This window comes from Ambystoma mexicanum, chromosome 5q, assembly GCF_040938575.1.
Source record: "Ambystoma mexicanum isolate Mex_15411 chromosome 5q, UKY_AmexF1_1, whole genome shotgun sequence".
In the NCBI taxonomy this organism is placed as follows: domain Eukaryota; kingdom Metazoa; phylum Chordata; class Amphibia; order Caudata; family Ambystomatidae; genus Ambystoma; species Ambystoma mexicanum.
Window position 1 is genome coordinate 98,529,761 of NC_090933.1, and position 21,731 is coordinate 98,551,491.

Sequence of the window (21,731 nt, forward strand, 5' to 3'; positions counted from 1 at the left end):
TTGCGGGTTTCGTTCTTTGCGTCCCCCAGTGAATTTGTCCATTCCCAATTCTTTTTGATTAAATCTTCAGATACTTTCTGACTGTCAGGTTAATTTTCGCATTGTTTTCGCTTGATAAGTTCTCTATGACCTGGGGTCGCCCTTAAAATCCACATAGCTCAGGGAGACTCCAAAAGGGGTTTCACTTTTTCTAAAAGGGGGGGGGGAACCCCTGCCATTTCTTCGGACAAAAGCCTGGAAAGGTTTTCAACTTTTAGCCCCCTGAAAGGGCTTCTCCGTTCACCCAAGCGCAAGAAAAACTCGTTAAGGCGGGCACCTTTATCTGTCGCCCTTTCTTGTGAATATCTTTGGTTTGCTTGCTTAAGTCTGTCAAGTGCTGGAAGGGTTTGGCCCATGTGCCTTTGACCCTATAATATACTGTTGCAGATGCTCTAATGCATGGAGCGGGAGGGGAGGCTCCACCCTGCCATGACCCACGCCAACCTCCACTAGGCCAACCTCTGCTTTTCCAGTTTCCAAACATTACAGGTACCATGCTAGTGTGCAGACAAGTATTTTTCAATTTCCCAGTGCTCTGTGAATAGTGATAGTAACGCAATGTCCATGCAAAGACTTCAAATAAGTGCATGCAGATGAAAGTGCCGAGCACACAGACTGCCCGTGGCGCACTGCGCATCAGGCATGCAGGTTGATAAGCGCAATCACAGTCATAGATGCAGCAGAGGTGATGACTTTTAAGGACATACCGATATAAGCATTGAAGTGGGCACATGCAGACCTGCTGCTCCACCCCTCCCCAATCTGTCTACACTGTGATGCAGCATTTACATGCCTGAGCATTGCCAACCAGTTATCCTGATTCTCGCCATCTCTGCTTTCTCTTTTGTGCTATCAATGCTTTGCCACGTAGGTTGCGCTAGCCTCCCCAAATGTGCCAAAACGAAGGAGAAGACATTACAAAAGATTGAGATATTCAATATGAAGTAAAAACAATGCAGCATGAATGAGAGCAAGGACAATTAAAAACAATGAGGACAAATGATTAGATAATTCATCAGGGTTAGGAGTCCGACACTGATATCTGCACGAGTGCCACCAAAATATTGCCTCACACTCCCTCCCAACTCTGCCTCAGCATTGTGGTGAGGAGAGAGTAATAGAGGCGTTAAATATACACGGCCACTGCAAAAACTGCAGAGGCAGGTAGAGCCTCTTGCCAAAGTCAATGAGTCAATGTCAGGTATCAGTAAGGGTTCCTGTGATTGGTCATCGTAAGGTCATGAGCTGGGGTTGACCCATTCATCACACTCAGCCCTGAAGCGACGGGAGCCAATTTTACACCAAACTAACAAATACCACATTTTTGGAGAAAACCTTTTCTTTAGATAAGATTTTTATCCTCAGGTGGTTTGAAATTGAATGCGTTCTGCCTGGATTTCCGCATACACCCCTAAACCCCCCTTGCTCAAACTCCCAAAAAGTGTGCTTCTAAGATCGGCTATCAGTCACAGTTGGTGCAGTAGGGGTCTTGCAGACATGTACCAGCCAGAGTTGAAAGAGCCATGTCCTTAAAGGTGTAAACAGAGAGGTGGAGGCGGGGGGCAAGCTCAAATATTTACCAAATGCTGCAAAAACAACAGGCCTGCCTTGGCCCATATCGTCATCCAAAAATAAACAGGCAAAGCCTAACCAATACACCTCCCTGTATGGTGACCCACTAAGACTCATGGAGTACTTTTAGGTGTACAAAGGAGGCCTTTATAAAAAGCATTACTGCAGCCACCAAATTACCCACACTTGCATTACCCTGCATAAAGAGCAGCCAAGACTGGGCATAGGTGCATCCGAAGCAACTTTAACTGGCAACAACATTTTCCAGTGTTAAAAACAAAATGGTGGCTTTTTGCTGAATCTGTAGCATTCACGTTTCTTCAAATCAAAATATGGTTCCGTAGGGTCTATTTGCAGCAGAAAAATGAAAGGATATATTAGAGAGGGAGCAATGGGAAGGATGGGAGAGAGCAGGGGGCCAGGAGAGAGAAGGCTGTCAACAGAGAGTGAGAGTAAGAGACATAGGGCCTCATTCCGAGTACGGCGCTAACCAATGGCGCTATTAACGCCTTGGTTGACGCCGTACCCGGACCGGCAGCGCCTTGGTGGATGGCGGAATTACCGCCCCATTCCAAGGTTGGCAGGGCGGTAATTCCCCATTCACCAAGGCTCTTCCCCATTCCCAAATGAGCCCCCATAGGGCTCAATGGGAATGGGGAAGATGCAAATAACGGTGACCGTTCATTACGGTCACCGTTATTGGCTTGGAGGCCCCTTTGCGCCCTTGACTTTAACACCTGCTCAAAGCAGGCGTTAAGGGCGAGGGCGCAAAGGGAACTCGGAGTATGGCGGTAAGGGATTACCGCCACCGGTCTCGTTACCGGTGGCCGCTATCCCTTACCTCCATACTCGGAATGAGGCCCATAGACTAAGGGGCAGTGTCATAGGTAGAAATCGAACAATAGAGCTGGAGGACAGGAGATGTAGTATATTAGATGGAGCTGCTGAATGGCGGTGTATTAGAGAGAGCGAAGAGGGCAGGCTCGCCAGTAGTGGCATCATCAGATGACACATTCTCACAGCGCGCCATCTTTCCAATCTTGCATTTTCCTTTTTAAAATTACTGTCTATGGACGTCATTACCACCCAGGCGGTAAGTACACCAACTTTACCACCATGGTATAAACTACGTTTATACCATGGTGGATGGCGGATTTACCGCCCCATTCCAAGGTGAGTGGGGCGGTAAATCCCCATTCCCCATTTACCCTTCCCCATTCCCATTTTTGCCCCATAGGGCATAATGGGAGCGGGGAAGGCGCTAATTACGGCACCGTAAAATACGGTGCCGTAATTAGCGCCAAGGCGGGTTAGCGCCTTGCATTGTAACGCCTGCTCAGAGCAGGCGTTAAAATGGTGATCAGGCGTTAAGGGTTAACGGCGCCGACGGCGCCGTTAAACTCTTAACACCTGGGTTGTAATGAGGCCCTATAAGTAGTATAAGTAATACTTTCAGTCGGCTTGCACCATTTACAAATAAAATCGTTCAATACAAACATAAACATTATTAAAACAGATTTAAAACAGGTAATATCAAAATGCATTTTGCTTGGATGCGGGCGAGAGGTTGCAGCAACGTTTCCATACACCACTTCCAAACGATTATTTCTGTCTTTGTTCACGGCGGAAAACCTGTCAAACACAAACATCTTTTGGGGGGCACTGATGGGAAAAAGCCTACATAGTCTGCTGCCAAGGGGGCCAATGGGATGCATTTTACTTCCCCGGCCGGTGATAAATGTGCAGCGTGTTTTCAGCGCAGATGTGAAGTCTTTAGACAACAGAAGATCATGTGGCAAAGTCCCCCCATATCACCACCCCGCCTCTGCACCAGTTTGATATTTGCTCCTGCCCTCCTACTGCACTGTGCATACCTCCACCTGAATGCATTCCCTGCAGGTAGGGTAAATCAGTTACACACACATGCTAGCGGTTGGAATGGTGTGAACGTTTCTTAACTTTCCTAATCCTGGTAAGAGGCTCCTGTGCTCCTGCTTTGCCTTGTTTACCTCTAGGCTAGAATATACGCCCTGTTTCTTTAGTTAAGACTGTACTTGCTGGCATGTAGTGCATGAAAGTGTTGCGTGTCGTCACTCTACTGACTACAATACCTCTCTCTGATGTTTAGGGATATTTTGGTATCTTGCCATGAAACCTATCATGATCTAGCAACACACATGTGCAAATACAAGAAAACTTACATGCATCACGAGGAAAAGGGAGGCATTACCACTGAATTCCTGACTACAGTGAGCGATGCACATGCATACAAAACTGGTGCGCGTCCCCTGCTATGAGGAAAAAGCAATGGCAATGCCAACAGTTTGGACTTTTGTGTAAGCATGGAAAAGGCACTTGCCAGGCACAGCTGAAGCAGGATTAACTACCCGTTGTTGCAGAAGCAGAAACATGGTGCAAGTTCCTGGGCATCTAATAGCAGTGCCTGGCAGAAGCCTACACCGTATGCACAAGGCCAAAATGTTGGCTTTGTCAATGCTTGTGTTTGAACAGGATCTCAGTGGCTTTGCCAAGGCTGTTTTTAACAGGACTTCAGCGAAGGACACGCAGAGTTCTTATAAATCGGGTGCCTGAAGGGCTGCAGCAAATTAATTTTGTAATGTGAGCTCTGCAAAGCGCACTTTTGAAGCCCTAGAACGAAAACATTACAAAAATGTATATATTGCAGCGTTATACAACTGATGACTGGCACATGGTGGTAATTGCTGGTACTTTCTTTACACATTGTACTAATGATTATTCTGGTGCAGCTTCAATGTTACAAGCAGTTAACTCTCTCTCCTTCATGTGTGAAAACCATTTTAATACTGCTCTGAGCCTATGTTGCCCTTTCTCAGATTAGTCTGTCGCTTTCTCGTTACAGACCGTCAGAAACACCTTACATGAACAAATCCAACCAGTCCAGGGTAATTGTGAAACTAAAAACATCGGACTTCAACCTCCACAGTGCACCTTCTGGGATTTGGATTTCCCATAGCCTGCGAAGGAGTTCATTGCAGTGACCATTCTACAGAACGAGGTGAGCTAGCATGAGTCTTTTGTAGGGTTTGGTGCTCAGGGCACTCCAACTCTGTTTGTGTTCATCTGTAGTAAAGAAGGCACGCAGCTATCTTGTTTAAATTTTTTTTAAAAGAAGCCCATGTTTGTGGGGATCAATGAGGTGGGGGAAAATCTGATGAACATTGGAGACTACAGAATGGCATCTATGACTAGCTGAGAGGGTGGCATGTGAAAGTGGAAAGTCATACATATAATGCAAAAAGGCCTGCTTATGGTTCAACGGAAGCAAACCTGTCCATTTGGAAACTGTTTTTCGAAGGATAGGATCGGGTGTTGGTTCCCACTTACCTCATGATGTCATGGTATCTTCCAGTTGAATGGTATACAGTAATTTGTTTTACCGCTGAAAAATCCCACAGTCTTTCAAACATCAGAATACCTTCTTTCTAATCTTCACCATTGCTCCCACAGTGCTTGGGAGGGGTTGGGGTTGTGTGATGTAGTCAGAAACATTTCCCTACATTATAAACAATGTTTTTTTTAGAACAGTATTAACAGAACAAACTTGCCTCATTTCTTCCATAAGTACTAATTTGCCAAAGAAGCTGCAATACGTACTGTGTGGCTGGTGTCACATTTGCTAATGGGCATGTGTGTTAACGCATGCATAGATAACATCAGCAATTATACTCAACTGTACTGGTCGATGATAAGTACAGCAGAGTTGTGTATAATTGCAGATGTTATCTGTGTCTAGTACCGACAAATTATACTTATGTGTTATTAAAGAGCATACCTAACAATGACTACATGATCCCATATACATATACATGTACATAATCATTTTGCTTATTAACAGGTGTCACTCTTGCCGAAAATGAATTCAGTGGACCAATTACTCTCAAAACCATTTTCCGGACTCCCTGTCATGATGCCTACCTCCAAGGAGCCAGACCAGGCCCAGCTACCCCAGAACGCAGACATCATTTCCCCGAGGGAAGTCTCAGCAGCCCCAAGTAGGGGCCCTTTGGACTCAGTCCTGGCGCCTTTGGCGCCAGGCTCATATTGGACAACAGTCCTGGCGCCATAGGCGCCAGGCTCATAAAAGATGACTTTGTGTTTAAAGGTGCTTGGTGTGAACTTACCTGATGCAGACCATGCTGCAACATCCGGGCCATCTAGAGGCCTGAATGGGACTACTTTCTCTTTGGGGACTACTTAACCACACGGGTGTGGCCGGAGGAAGAATACATACCTGAGAGGAAGGATACATACCTGGAACTACTTTGAAGGCTATTTAAGCCACGCCCAAGCAGCAACTCACGCTTTGCGTTGTTCTGCATCTAGCAGCTGGACGCTCACCGTGTCTGCTCCTGCATCCTGACTTCTGCCACGCCCGCCAGCATCCTGGAACACCTGCAAAGGGAGAAGAGAAGAGAATAGGAGAAAGAAGAGTCCTTACCTGCTAAAACCGCATTCCGGAGACATTTCGCCGACGATCCTGAAAAGGAAGACATTCATTTTAAAAGCACATCGCATCAATCGCTGCAGCGCCGCATTCCACTCACCTTTACTAGGCGCCTCCATGTTCATCAGTGGCCATTTGGATCCGCAACCACATTTCAGCACCTAGGGAGAAAAAGACAAGAACAAAGGTGAGCTAGGGAAGAGAATAAGAAAACCTTCATTTGCCATCATAAGACTTACCTGTTGGGTCATTCCCACTTCATTTTGGGTCGGTGCCGCATCCTGGCATTTTCGGACCCCGGCCCCTAAGGGGAAAAAGAGACATCAGCGTTAGTGAGCGAATGCTAAGACATTACCTGAACTCTCATTAAAGACTTACCTGATATCTACTGGAACTGCACCTTTCACTTCGGTGCCATATCTCCGGCATTTCCGAACCCCGGCCCCTATGGGGAAAAAAGACACAAGCATTAGTGCATTAATGCAAGGACACTAAAGGAACCTCTCATCAAACAACTCACCTGAGTTTCCTTCATCGGTTCCATTGCTCATCTCAGAATCTTTGTTCGGCACCTGAAATAGAGACAACGGACAATTATTATTTCGGGCTCATACTTATAAACAGAATTCTCACAGTACTTTACCGGGAAGGTCAAGCAAACTTGAACTCTCTACAATCCATGATCCAGTGAAGTAACTGGATTACAACGCGCCCCTGCATCAGAAGCAGGATGGAGAGCTCGTCCTTTCAGACCCTAAGGTGAGACTTCACAGGGAATCACAGAAGGGTTTCGTGGAGGGTGAGAAGGGAGTGGGAGGCTTACACATTATCCCGCAGATTGTTAATACTCCCTTTTCACACACAGAAGGATATTTCTGCGAGTCAGACAAGCCAGATTTGAAGGTCCGGTCCTGTCCATCTTCCGAGTCCTGCGCTTCACCATAGAAGAGGCAACAGCACTCCAAACCAGGCCTGCGCCTCTGTGGGAGTCAGGTGAGCGTAACAGTCGCACACAATGAAAAACTGGAGGTGAAAAGACTAGGGCCTGATCGGCCAGATTTAAAAATTGAACAATCCGCAAAAGATATGGGAAAGGCTTACACACGTACATTTTCCATGGTGTGGTATGAAAAGAAGACATGGCTCACTGGTAGCATTGCTAAGCGGTCTTTGTTCTGCTTCCCTTGCCTGCTATTTGGAGGTGAAACGGCCTGGACAAAAACAGGAGTCACTGACTGTATTGCTCTCCTCTGAAAAGTGCACGGAACTACCATAAATCACCAATGCAATTATAGAGCAAATACTTCAACCCAAAAACAGACAGACACAATAACTCACAGCCACGCACCCTTTAGAAGATAATCAGCTCTTTACCGCTATTTATTCAAAGATTACAGGTACATAGAAATAACTCATAAAACTAACATGGACATAAATCGCAGAAGAAGTAAAGAAGTCAAAGAAAGAATACATCACCGTGAGCGTATTATCATTCCTCATCTCGTCCAGAAGCGGCTGGAAGACTCGGGGGGACAGCCAGGACGAGAGTGCTACAGCTCACAGGAAGGCCAGACAGAGCGTCCTTCTCTGGCTGAAGTCTCACCTGACCCCTCCAGGTTTCCGCCTATATAGGCACTCCAAAAAAAGGAGTTAATTCTCAAACCTTCTGGAATTGCACCTGCGCAGTTGAGGAACAGCCGTCGGTTGCCAGCTGGGTCAATCGAGAGCTCCCCCCAAGGAACGCAGGGCCTCCTTGCTCTAAAAACATGCTCCACGGAGAACAGTAGCAAGTCATAACAACATTAGCTTTTCCCAACAGAAATGGCCTTGACTGCATACCAAGTTTGAAAAAGCATGTTTGTCTCAGCACTGTGAATCTAACACTTCAGCAAAATGTGTGCAGCCATTCACTGTGGAGTGAAGTAAATATCCAACATGGCTGCGAGCGCTCCCCGAATGCATTGCGCCCGCGCCATTTTGAACTAAGCATAAATTGAGCAGAACACTGACTTAAAGCATTTGTCAGAAAAACGCAAGAGACATGAATCGTGCAAATCTCATATTGAGAATATATTACAGTTGCGCATGTTGGAAAGTGTAAACATTGCAACACAGTTGGATGATGCCTATCGCCGGAGCGTGATGAAGCATAATGAGGATGTGGATAAAAACTGATACATCTTGTCAAAGTTAATCGACTGTGTGCGTTTTTGTGGTGCGTTTGAATTGGCTTTACGTGGCCATGATGAAACTGAAGATTCTTTGAATCCTGGTGTATTTAGAGGCCTGGTTGATTTTGTATCCAGCATAGACAGTGCAATGGAACTACACTTAAAAAATGCAACAGTATTCAAGGGCACTTCAAAAACAATTCAGAATGAACGGCTGAACTGCATGCTCACGGTCACCAGAGAGATCATTGTAGAGCAGTTAAAATGCACAGATTATGTGGCTATTCATGCAGACGATACAACTGATGTTTCCACTAAGACTCAGTCTGTGCTAGTCTATCGCTACATTGATGAACGATACAGAATTGTTGAAAGGTTTTATGGATTTACTCATCTAAAAGACTCTAGTGTGCAGACCATTGCTACTGCCATAATGGAAAAATTGGACAAAGTATTCCCTGAAGATTGCCACAAAAAAAGTAATTGCGCAAACATATGATGGCGCGAGTGTAATGAGGGGGGTGTCTGGTGGAGTACAAAAGAAAGTAGCTGAAGTGTATCCAAATGCACATTATGTACATTGCTATGCACACCAGCTTAACCTCATCATTGAACAGGCTGTTTCCAAAATCTCAGAAGCTCCAGTTTTCTTTTGTGATATCTCTGGCTTCTGTACATTTTTTTCTCATTCTCCAAAAAGAACTGAAGTTCTAGATGAGGTATCAGATAAAAGACTTCCAAATCCATCTTGCACTGGAGCTACCATATTCGGGTATTAGCAGCCATATATCAGCACAGGGAAGCACTCCGTAGATGCTTTGAGATCATTGAAAAACGGACTGATTTTGAGGGGGTTACTGTGCATGAGGCCCGGGGATTCATTCGAACTCTGAAAGAGAAGGAGTTCCTTTTCTTCCTTTTTTTTGTGCAATGACATAATGTCCCATGTTGACATTCTATGTAACCAGCTTCAGAAGCGAGACATTGACTCTGTGTATGTGCAGAAAGCTACTGCAACTTTTGTCAAGTGCATTGGCAGAGTACGTGAAAGCACTGACAATCTGGAAGCTAAACTTCCATCAGAGGCAACTTTTGCAAGTCGCAATATAAATATGAACACTTCGAATCGTTTGGCTAAAGAAGTATGTGATATTATAGTTACACAAGCCCAAGAACAGTTTGCATTTAGTGACCACTTGGAGGGGGCCAAATTGTTGCAGAGTGACCTATTTCAAACACATGGACAGTCTTTTCCCAATGATGCACTGAATGCAACTGTCCACGCGTACCCCATGTTAAACAAGGAAAGACTGCGCACTGAGCTTTCAATTGTTTATGAGAGACCAGAATTCTGTAGTTCAAGTGGGGCAATTTCTTTATTAAAATTGTTCATTGAAAACAATCTCGAAGAAGCATTTAGTGAGACAATGCAGTTATTAAAAATTCTGATTACTACACCCATGACAACGGCTGAGTCTGAGCGCTGTTTCTCCACCCTGAAGCGAGTGAAAACATTCTTGAGAAACACAATGACTGAGGATCGTCTGAGTGCTTTGGCCATGCTGTCCATGGAAAAACAACTAATTCAAGACATCCCTGACTTCAATACATGGACTATTGATAAATTTGCCTCTCTGAAAAATAGACGTGCGCAATTTGTGTTCAAACTTTCAAAATGATTGACCAGTGAATGTTCTGTTACAACAAGCTATTTGCAGTTTTTTTGTCGGTTACCTTGAATTCTTTGCTTCAATGGCCTTATATGTTAGGATTTTGTGTAAGGTTGCAGTGATCTATTTGACAGAACAGTGAGAAATGTGAAGTATGTTTTGATGTTATGGTTGTTGTTTGATAATAAAGCACTCAACATAAAAAACTTAGTAAACTATTTCTGTTGCATTTTTCTCCATGCAATATGTATGTGCTATTTCTGAGACCTGTGCATTCCACGTGTTGCAACTTTGCGCAACTGAAGCAATGGCAACTCAGCGAGGCAGACAGCCATTAGAGGTAGGACAAATGTCACATTAATTAAGTGGTTAAAAACTAAAGTAATATTTTAGCTTGGTTTCCCCCTTTCAGAAAATGCCTACAATCCCACCTTAGTAAGAGGATGAACGCATGTGAACAGCATGACAAACATATATTTCCATCATTACTGACTATATAATGAATTTCTTTATGCATACACCATAGTACCAGCCATTCTCAATACGAGCTGCTGTAAAATACACCATCACACTTGCACATGTAAGAATAGTGTACCACCATTAATATGTAAAACCTAATGCTTTTTTTCATATTTCGGTAGGTTTTTTGGACAGTAAATTGCACATTTTGAAGGCCATTTTTCCCAAAATTTTGTGGGGGGAGAAACCCCCCACACCCTTTGAGGGGAGGGGGGTGGGCTCGCGTGCTACGCACGCTCGCTACAAAATTCACCCTGTGAAATTTACGCCCCACCAGCTTTCAAACTCACCAGCCGCCACTGGACACTAGTGTCCCTCCATGTATGTTCAAGATCTGCATCAAAATGCTCTTTAGCCAGAACTTAAATAAGGCATTGACAGTTTAGGACCTAGCACCCATGGCATCTCCTTTTTTCAAGTCCGGTCTTCAAGCCTCTACACAATAAATGCTGTTCTCATGAAGTGTCTACAAACCTAAGATTTGCACGGTACATCACTTTGTGCTCAGAGCCGTCTTGGGGATGGTATTGACTGCCAGCTCTGCAGGACAGTAGATTGTGTGCCATGTTGGACATGGGTCAAACCTTGCACATGGGCACTGTGTAGCAAGGATTGGTGCAGTTAGTTTGCCTTTAGTCTGATCAGATTTCATGGAAAAAGAAATGCGTTGTCGGGATGATCTCCCGGGGGTCGGCAGAGCCGTCCGCGGACCTCCGGGGTTGGGGAGGCCCCAACTCCTCCCGTGTTCCAAAAGGAGTATGAGGCACACACAAGAGCAAAGTAATTACTGCTCTTTATTATAGTAATGGCAAGGATCGTTCTCCGCCCGTATGCATCCGGGGAGACGCTCTCGTTCTTAGTGGGGCTTGCAGGCCCTTTTTACCGTAGTATGATGCGCTACTCGCGTCACCTGGGAAAAATCGTCACAAAACCTATCGCCACTTCGGGTTGGCTCCCCGAGTGGTAGGGTTAGTATAGATGCTTATATGGAGAAATGTTAGTGGGTAAGGACAGGTCAGGTGGCAAACTTGGGTTGTCCCTAACACTTGTTACACCAAATTGGTTACACGGGGACCCTTGGTGATTGGCTAACCGAAATGGCGCCAGTGAGGAGCCCCTCGTACTCTGATTGGTTCCCTTGTGAGCCCCCAAGCCTGGGACCGTCACCGCGGGGTACCTGGTGTTGGCAACATTGTGCAACTATGTGTTAGTGGCGGACAATGTACAGATCTTTGCTACTGGCTGATGATCACGCCTTTCCCATCGGTGTAGGTGTCCAACTTGTCGCTTTGTTGTTGCAGCCTGCGTCCCAGACGTGGGACCCCAGCGACTTTCTGTCTAGCGAGCTTGGCATCTTGTCAGTTTGGCTTGGTCACATGTGTAGAGACTGTAGCTGGAGCAGAATTATGAGCATTTGATTTGTTTTTCGGCCCAGAGAGGCGCTTGGCTGCGGCAGGTGTAACCTTGGCACTGAGAGCTTGGCATGTGGGTTGCAACATCGTGGCCTTGGCGGTGGGTTCTCGCTGGGGCTCGTTCTGCATGGTCAGCGCATTGCTTTTCGTCTCGAGAAGGTTTTTCGTCTTAAAGGCTCCGGCCTGTGGACTCTTGCTTGCGGCCTACTCAGGCCTAGTTTTTCTGGGAGCCGATGTATAATACTAACATGGGTGCCGCAGGGCGACAGGGTGTCACAAGTAGAAGTAGATATTTATATATGATGGCATCACTATGGGGGTAGGGTAGCATAAAGCGTCTGCAAGCGTATACACGAGCTCTTCAGGCATCTTGCGTTTCTGCGGTGCTGTAGGAGGCCTATGTGAAAAATAACAACGATGCATGTCCGTGAGTGTTTCAGTCCGCTACGTCATAGCACTGAGTATGTTCTTCGTGTAGGTTGGTGTGTGAGTGACCAGTGTGCATGGTGGCACGTGTTTTCTTGTCTGTGTGCTATGTCGTCATGGCATCTCTAACGATGTGTATACTTGTGGCTGTTGTTTTAGTCGATCTGGTCCATATCGCAGGCGTCGGCTTGGCCAGGGCATGATAGTGGGCATGCTCCTCATGCATGTGGGCTACGAACACATGGTACCTTGTCATCTGGCAAGGAGGTGAGCGGGTCAAACTCCTCTCGCGGGGGGTGCTTGGGCCGTGATCCTCTAGGCCAGGGTCGGGATGAGAATGGGGGAAGTGGGTTCTCCCATTTTCCCACTTCAGTCCCCCCTCTGGTCGACTTGTCGACCACAAAATTATCCACTCTCCTCTCTCTGCGTGGTCTCCATACCTTTGTTATCCCTCCTAAGTGTCCATACTGGTTCACATGATTTTCAAATGACCAGTACATATACACACATCCACCACCGGGTTTTCAGTAGACCCACTTCCCAACATAGCTCTTTGGGTTCTTTGGGTTTTCCACCTTCACAGACGGCGGGTACGAGTCATTTTCTAATATTTGCTTGTGCAATCTCTCCCTTTCCTTTATTATTATATCTGTGTGTCTGTCATCTTCTGCTGGCATTAAGGCGTGCATGCCGATCATTTCCATTATTTCATCTGTTGTCCGTGCTGTCTGAGCTCTTCACAACCTTAATCCTAAAAGGGCAGCCATACCCAGTATAATGCACCCAGCTATTATTTTAAGGCCATCTGACAACCATGATGGCATCCACGACCACAAGTAGGAAAACCAGCTGCCATCTTTCTTCACTCCCTTAGCTTCTTCTTCCATCTTGGCGTGCATCTTGGCAAGTTGTGATACTGCCTCGGTAGGGTGCCGTTATCTGCGTCCTTAGCAGGTATGAATGTGCAGAATGATTTTCCAATTTTTGCACAAACTCCTCCTTCCATTGTAGTAAGGAGGTCCAGCACATATCTATTCTGTAGTGCTAACATTCGTACTGCCCTCAATTCTTCTTTTATTGCATTAAATTAATTGATGGTGGAGTTTATTGTCATCCTTAGCTCCCATCTTGTTATTTGGAGCCATTTTTCATTTGCATACGCCTGCAGTCCTGGATGTATTATTGATGAGAAGAACATTGCCGCTCTGCTAAAAAGTCTGTGTCCTAGTGGAATGTCACTGGGAGCTGTTTCCGATCTTTCCCACAGGGTTTCCCGTCAATGGCTCTCCTTGTCTTTTTACTCTTGACAATATATTTGTGCTGTTATTTTCTTTTCATCCTTCAATTGTCACATATCTTTTCCTCCTTTTATTCCCTTCATCCATTTTAGGGAAGTTCACCAAGTTCACATCTTTCTGTGGTACCACTAGGGATGGTACATTTATGTGTACGATTGTGCATAGTCCAATCCAAGATGGCGTCAAGCTGTGGTATGCCTTATCTCCGCAGGCCCAATAGTTGTCGATTAAATCAGCTCTACCGGCACCCTCCTTAGTTATGGTCACTATCCTTTTGCAGTTGCTGTTCCTTCCGACATGTACGTCTCCGTTGTGTTGATAACATAGTGTCGGTGCAGTTAGTGGAAGTATTGATACCAGGTCTTCGTCCTTCTCTAACCAGGTCACCAATCCGGCTGTCTTAATCCATCCGTTGAAACACTTGTTGTTTTCTTCATCTATTTTTGCTATAATTGGTTTGACAGTGTTACCATTTCGCTCCCCACAACCCCGTCTGTCCATCCTTCCTTCGTGTATACTTTCCTGTATATTAGCAGCAATGGTCTTGAACAGCACCCCATTACTCCAGCAACTTCACTTGCGCGCCATTCACATGGTAGGTAATTCAACGTTACCTCCTTTGTCTCTCCTTTGTCTGGGCCATCCGCCACGTACTGGAGCCCTTCTGTTAGCTGGCAGTAGTTATTGTATATGTGTAGTGTCTTTATGAAGTTATTTTCATACGGGTATGTGTCTCTCGTCTGCCACTTTATTATTGCCATTCTCCCTTGAAAACGTCCTTTTGTTTGGAGCAGGGCCAGGTATATCAGGCATTCTACTGATGTTGCTGGTACTTCAGTAGCCACAAATGTTCTGGAGGCGCTCATGGCGTATGGGATCAGTGAACACACATACCAGTTGTCCTTAGTTGTCCCCTTAACAATTTTGGACATGTGCTGATACCACATGTTGTTTGAGACATGTGTGGAATCTGTAAGATATGCATCAACCCCATTATTATCAACATATGTGCTACGTTTAATCCTCCCCCCTTTTGATCTTGTTCTGCTCGTACCACCTGCACTACACTGGGCCACAAGACTCTGTAAATAACAGACACTGAATACAACGTGAAGCGACATTTTTTGGAAGCATTCACAACGGGATCCACTCCACTCCACCGGTTCACCATTCCCTGAAAGTCTCAGAGGAGATCAAAGGCTCCCTTGCCACACACCCCCCACTTGTGTTTCCACCAAGAGGCAACGCGGATTCAGCGATTGCTCTCCTGTCCTGAAGAAGGTTGAATATTAAGTCATTTTATGAGGGGATCGGTTTTCCTCGCCAAGAGAACTCAACCGAAACATGTTGACAACAGTTTTCCAACCCTCTGAATACAGAGAGAGGGACTCATTGTAAAATAACTGAGTGTCTAATTTATAATTGTTTGATCTACCACTGTGATATGAATAAGATATCACTTCTGTTTTTTCTATCCTTTGTGAATATGATGAATGCATGAAGAAGTTGTGAATGAGCTGTGTATGGAGGGATGTGTTGTTTGGTATCTGGAGTTAAATTTTATATGAATATAATCACTGTATATAAGTTTGTATAATATGGTATGTATTTGTACAATAAACAGAAAGCTACTATGATTTAAACAATAGATAGCTGTCATCTTTGGTCTAGTAGGCCCATTTTTCTCTATCCCACTATAGAATTGCCTGAAGGGCCATAAACAGTAATCAGGCTTCCCTTATTATCTCTACTAGAGTTTGGGAGGGGTCAGGGGCTGTGTCACAGTTGTCTTTTGTTGCTGTTGCTGCTGCGTTGCCTTCTGTTGCTTCTGCTGCTGCGTTGGCCTTGTCGTCGACGCAAGGGCGGGTCTGATCTTTGTAGGGCTTGATGTCGTGTAGGTGAGTGAAGACCTGTTTATCCCTCAGCTTCACTGCTCTAGTAGTTAATTTCTCGACCTGGTGGGGCCCAGTGAATCTTGGGCTATTCCACTTTCTATTGAAATTACGAAGGAGTACGGGATCTTCTCATACTGTCCACTGTGCTGCTTGTTCCTGTCTTCTTGTTGGGTGGTCTTCGACCCGCCCCGCGTCCTCTCGAGCTGTTGAGAAATAAAGGTGACACTGGTAATCAAGGAATTTATATATTCGTACATTTCATCACCAAAAACAGTTCGAACAGGGTGGCAATCTGTTATGGCCCTTGACGGTGGTGTCAGTGGAAGGTGCATCTGGCGCCCGGTCACCACCTCGTGGGGTGTGAGGTGACACACCCTGATCCGACCCTGGCCTGTTTCTTAACTCAAATAGTGCTAAGGGGAGACAGTAGAGCCAGCTCTTTTTGGTAGATTGCTGAATCTTTGCTATCTCTTCTTTTAGGAGGCCATTGAGGCGTTCACAAACGCCATTCGCCTGTGGGTGGTACGCACATGCAAACTTGTGCTTGATGCCAAGGAGAGCAGTTATGTGCTGAAACATTTCATTGGCGAAGTGTAGGCCATTGTCTGACCGCAGTACTTCACACACCCCCCACCTTGGGAACACCTCCCTCACCAGGAACTTTGCTGCTCTAAAGGCGTCTGCATGGGAGCATGGACCGGCTTCGATCCACCTTGAAAATGGGCATACTACTACAATCATGTATCTGTACCCTTGACATACGTTGATCATGTCAACGTAGTCAATGTAAAGGTGTAGGAAGGGTCCTTCTGGCCGAGGTATAACACCTTTGATCACTTGCAGCATGTGACCGGCCGTAAACTGTTGGCAAGTGAGACAATTACTAATGAAATTTGCAACGTGTGAATTTAACTCGGGACAGAACCACCCTTCCTTAATTTGTGCTGCAATCACCTAATTTCCTGTGTGTGCGGGATGGTGTAGGTGGGCCAGGGCCGTTTTCAATAAGGCCAGGGGCATGACTATTTTTCCTGTATTGTTTTGCCACCATAACACATCTGTGGGGGATAATGTGCATCCCCTTTTGACCCACAGTTCTTTCTCTGCCATGGGTGCTGCTGCCTGTATCTCCATTATTTCATTCTCAGGGATATGAGTGTACCCATCCTTCATCAGCATCTGTCTTGCCCCCACTCTCCCCTTATCTTTTTCTTTTTCTGGGGGGATCCAAATCTCCCCGTAGTATGTAGCATGTTTAGCATGTGCGTCTGCTGTTTCATTACCTTTGGAAATGTGATCATCCCCGTTTGTATGGGCCTGACACTTCACCAAGGCCACTTCTTTGGGATCTTCATTTACTTCAATTAGTTCAGCAAGTAGTAGGGCATGTTGCACTGGGGTGCCGTCTGCCCTTCTAAATCCTCTTCGCTGCCACTTAATTAACCCAGACTGTATAGTTGATGTGACATATGCACTGTCGGAATATATAGTTACCCTTTTGTTATTGCTTTCTTTTAGAGCTAAAATTAGGGCCACTAACTCTGCTGCCTGGGCAGAGTAGTGTTGTGGTAGCTGGACACATTTCACTGGAACATATGTCCAATCCTATGTCAATCTCACCACTGCTGCACCTGTTCTGCGGATCCCATCACTTTGGTCGATTGTGGAGGACCCATCAATGTACAGTATTTCTCCCCTCTCTAGGGCGTTTTCCTCAACTTTCCTTGTGCTGGAATATGTGTCGATAGCTTGTGTGCAGTAGTTGCCATCTTCTACTACCTCTGCTATGAACCTGGCCGGGTTCACGTTGCTGCACCTTACAATTGTTAACTCAGGTCTGGACAAGATAACTTTGTATCCTGATGCCCTTTGAGGGGTCAGTGTTGATTTTGGTTTATTCAAATGGCAAAAAGGGCATGCTCCACATACAGTGTAGTCGGGCAACCCATTGTTATTGAGGATGATTTTTCCACCTCAAAGGCTGCAGCAGCCAGGCTCTGCTCGCACGGGAAGTGTCCTAACATTACAGGGTCCAGGTGCCCGCTTTAAAATGCTACTGGTTTGTGCCCCATGCTAGTTTTTTGTGTCAGTACTGCTCTCATCACTGCTGAGCTGCAATGCAAAAAGATGAAAAATTGCGCTTCATAATTCGGGGTGGCTAGTACTGGTGCTGTGGATATGGCATGTTTTAGTTCCTGAAATGCCTGTCATTTCTGTGGTCCATCTCAACTTCTCTTCCCCTCTCTGTGCTTCTTTTAGTGCCTCAAGCAGTGGTCCTGTGTATGAGCCGTAATCAAAAACCCAAGCCCTGCAGTAATTGCATGGGCCCAAGAACTGCTGTAGTTCTCTCACTGTTTGTGGCTGCGGTGTGTTTGTTATGGCCTGTGCACGTTGAGGTGCAATGTTTCTACCATTTTGTGAAATGACCTGGCCTATGTAGAGCACTTGTTCTTGGCACTACTGTAGTTTTTCCTTGTCTGCCTTGTACCCTTTTTCTGCTAACACAGTGAGCATCTTCACCAAGTCTCTCCTACACTTCTCTTCTGTCGTGCTGCAGATGATTATGTCATCTACATATAGTAGCACTGTGCTCTCCATCTCAATGTTTCCCAAATCCATTTGTATCATCCTGTTAAATATGGATGTGGACTCACAATACCCTTGGGGCAACCTCGTGTGTTTCCATTTTGTGTTGTGGTATGCAAAACTTATCAAATCTTGTGAGTCAGGGTGTAGAGGTATTGAGAAAAATCCGTTTTTGAGGTCAATCACGATGCCTCTGCTGGTATCCGACACAGTATAGTGGCTGGGTTAGCTTCTACAGCGTATTCAGCCTCTACAATGTGGTTGAGGGGTCTTAGATCCTGGATGAAACACCAAGACCCTCCCTTAGCTTTGCGCACAGGGTACACAGCAGTGTTGCATGGAGATTCTGATGGTACTAGTATACCTCTTTCTATTAGGGCGGTTATTGTTTCATATATTCCTTCATCAGCCTCTTTTGATAGTGGGTATTGCTTCACTCTTGGTAGTATGGCCCCTTTTTTCAACTTTATTTTCACACCTCCAATGCTTTTGATGCAGCCGACGTCATATGGACTGGTGGTCCATAGAGATGCAGGTACCTTTGCCATATCCTCCTCATAAAATGGCACAACTGTAGCGGCTGGTGCTTCTAGCACCAGTGCCATCCTTTGTGCTACATCTCTGTATGTTACCGTCGCCCAGATGTGGATGCTCATTTGAAACACCATCTCCCCCTCACCATTATCATCTGAGAAGAGCTCCTCGTCAGATACTTGTGTTAATCGGCACCCCTCTGCTAGAGCTAGAACTGCCCTCCATGTCCTACCTTCCCTGTCTTGGGCATGCACCGCGATGTAGTCATGCATTGCCACAATGCTCTCAATGCTCAGTGATATCCTCGTCTCTTCCCTCTCACTTGTTGGTGTTTCGGGTCGAAAAAGGTAAGCTGGTGGCCTCCTCCAAACCTTCCCTTCAATTCCTGGCAGCCATGCTATTGCCATGTCTGTCCCATATTGGAATATTTCTCCATCTATTGGTTCTGCTCTTGCTACTGTTTTGCCGCAATAAGCCTGTAAAATTTGTCATGCTGTGAGCATGCTTATGCCTGATGTAGAACAAATTATTCCCTTGTCAGTAAAGGAGATAGTCATGTTCAATCTGCTCATGATGTCTCTACCTAGTATGTTTACTGGTGACTTTTTTGAGTATAGCAGTGGCAGTGACATATCATGATCACCTACAGATAGGGAGATGTTATCTGTGAAAGGAACCAACCCTCGAGCCCCAGAGAATCCTTGAGTGTTCATAGCTTCACCTGACAGTTGAAACTTCCCCTCTTTTATGCATGACCTAGTGGCCCCTGTGTCAACTAAGAAGGAAACATTTTTGTCACCTATCGTCACCTGCATGCGTGGTTCCTCTGCAGGGTTAGGTGTTATTGATAGGATGGGACACATCAAGGACGTCTGTGGGCTGTCCTATTCTGGGTATAGTCAGTGCTTAAAGTGGGCCGGGGCCTGCCGGGGCCGGACCCCGGCAGTCTCCAAAAAGTGGGACTGAGCCGGGGCCCTGCCGGGTCCCCCGTCCTACCGCAACATTGGCGGGATGAATTATCCCGTCGCGGCCGCAGCCTCGACGGGAGATGCGCCTGCAATGAAGTCAGGCATGCTGACAGAAGTGGCAGTCAGCCACAGCGATGTTGTGACTGGCTGCCACTTCCGTCAGTCATAGTAACTGCATCTGGTGACCCCTCGCGCGAGAGGTCACCAGAGGCAGTTACTGTCCCTTTGTTTCCCCCGGTCACCGAGGCGTCTTTAACCCTTGGCGAACCTGGGGATTCCTCGACATATTTTGAGGTTTATAAAAGATGGCTTTGAAAGTACACATTTCAAGCCATCTTTTATAAAGCTTTGCCGACGGACAATTTTGTCCGTAGTTAAAGCTTTATAAAAGAGGGCTTGAAATGTGTACTTTCAAAGCCATCTTTTATAAACCTGAAATGTTTAAAAAATATGGCCTGAAAACTAGGCAAACCGTAGGGTATGCACACAAATATATATAAATGTTATATATTTGTGTGCGTACCTTACTATGGTTTGTGTACTTTGCAAGCCATCTTTTATAAACGTTTAGAAAAGATGGCTTGCATAGTACACAAACCATAGTAAGGTACGCACACAAATATATAACATTTATATATATTTGTGTGTATACCCTACGATTTGCGTACGTTTTAGGCCACGCCCCTCCCACAAGCCATGCCCCCAAATGAGGGCTCTCCCTCGATTTCTTACCCCACTTAAACTATATACTGGGTATAGTGACTGTCCACTTCCTGTGTATGGGTTGTGACCCAATATTGTCACTTTCCCAAGCTGTGTCTGGGCTACGGTTGTGTCAGTAGATGTTATCGCATTGTCTTGTATTTGTGCTAATTGTTGGCCAGTTTGGACCTGCTGTTGCTGCTGTATACTTGGCTGTTGCTGCGGTTGTGCGTGTGCTTGTATGTGTGGTTGTTGGTGCTTTTGTGGTTGCAATGTCTGTTGTTGTTGTTGTGGTATTTGTGTTTGTTGTGGTGGTAGTTGTTGCTGTATCCCTTGCTGTTGGTAAACCTGTTGTTCCCCCATAGGCCCTTGCTGTCCCTGCTCCCCCCAGGCACCCTGTGCTGTCTCATCCTACATGTGCGCGACATGTGTCCTACTATTCCACATATCCAACATGTCAGTGGTTCCTGTGCTTGCCATTGAAGTCCCCCCATGTAGTCCTGATACCCCCGCTGACCCTGTTTATTGTAACCTCGGAACCCTCCCCCTTGCTGGTGGATGGGTGGGCCATATCCTCTCCCTCTCATTTGCCTGCCCCTCCCTCTGTAGTTGTTTGAGTACCCGTTTCCCATTTGCATATAACCTCCCCCCATTTGTTGTATGTATGTCGGGGAAGGAAGTATTTGTTGTGTCGTTACTTGTGCTTGATGTGGTGGTGCTACCTGTGGTTGTATTGTGTCTTGTGTCACCGTTGCCTGTGGTTGTGCGGGGGCTGTTATCAGTGCTCCCTCCATGGCATATTTCGATAGCTTCTTCTGAACCAATTTTGCTTCCTCAGCCTTCCTAGCCTCCTCCTTTTGTTTCATTTTTTCCTGCCACATCCTGCAATAGTGTACTATTGTCAGTTGTATTTCTGGCAAATCTTTAGCTTCCATCCCCACTAACTTCTTTAACTGTCTCTGTACTTGCTAGTGTTTTGTCCCACGGTTCCCGTGTTTCCAAGCGCCACTTCTCCTGAATCTCCTGGATGTATTCAACAGGATCATCATTCTCATGCATCTTTCGTGATGTAATTGCTCCTATGTCTGAAGTGTCTGGGAATTGTACTCTCAATGCTTGCCAAAGCGCATGTCTGAAATTGGAAAATGGTGCTCCATCATGTGCTGTGTAATGTATTGTCACCCCGGGGAATCCTGCCCTCTTCCATATGTCATCAGCAGCATCCCCCAGTATGGAAATAAGGAGGCTCTTCACATCTCCCACCGCTAATGTTTGCCCTGCAGTGTGTTTTTCCATCTCATATATCCACTTCCCAGCTCCTGCACTCAAGGATGGGAGTCTGCATTTTATATTTTCCTTGCCTGCATGCTTCCAGGGGATGTATTGTGATCTCGTTCCTCCCCTCTCCTGTAGGGGCATTAAATTGTACCCCCTCTCCTCTTCCTTCATCCTC